The sequence below is a fragment of the Cephus cinctus genome, unplaced genomic scaffold (genome assembly GCF_000341935.2).
Source record: "Cephus cinctus unplaced genomic scaffold, Ccin1 Ccin1_scaffold0690, whole genome shotgun sequence".
NCBI lineage: Eukaryota > Metazoa > Arthropoda > Insecta > Hymenoptera > Cephidae > Cephus > Cephus cinctus.
The window spans coordinates 270,937-271,217 of record NW_014333313.1 but is presented as its reverse complement, the minus strand read 5'-3'; the positions used below and the strand labels follow the sequence as shown (position 1 = coordinate 271,217).

Here is a 281-nt window from a genome sequence, read left to right as displayed (position 1 = left end):
TTTTCCCCCCCCCCCCCCCCCACCTTCACTCACCCACCGGAAACTGCATTCCGGATACGGGTTTTCGCCTTGTGCAGCTGCCTCCGAGGAAATATCTTAAACTTTCGAAGCAATTCGTTGCGGATCGCGATGTCTCATTTCGTACTTAATTACTCACGAGACGGGCAATTCGCTCTAGCTCCTTTTCCATCTTTCTTCCTCATTCTCATCTCGTTGCTCCATGAACCGGAAAACTTTTCTCAATTACCAGAGACACTTTTTCCAACGTCCCCCCCCCCCCC

At 51.2% G+C, this 281-nt stretch overlaps 1 protein-coding gene across 13 annotated transcripts in view; it reads right to left on the bottom strand.

Moving 5' to 3' along the window:
• Positions 1-281, bottom strand: part of LOC107269785 (nephrin) — a 131,712-nt gene that overhangs the window by 12,640 nt on the left and 118,791 nt on the right. The gene's annotated exons all lie outside the window — the stretch shown is intronic.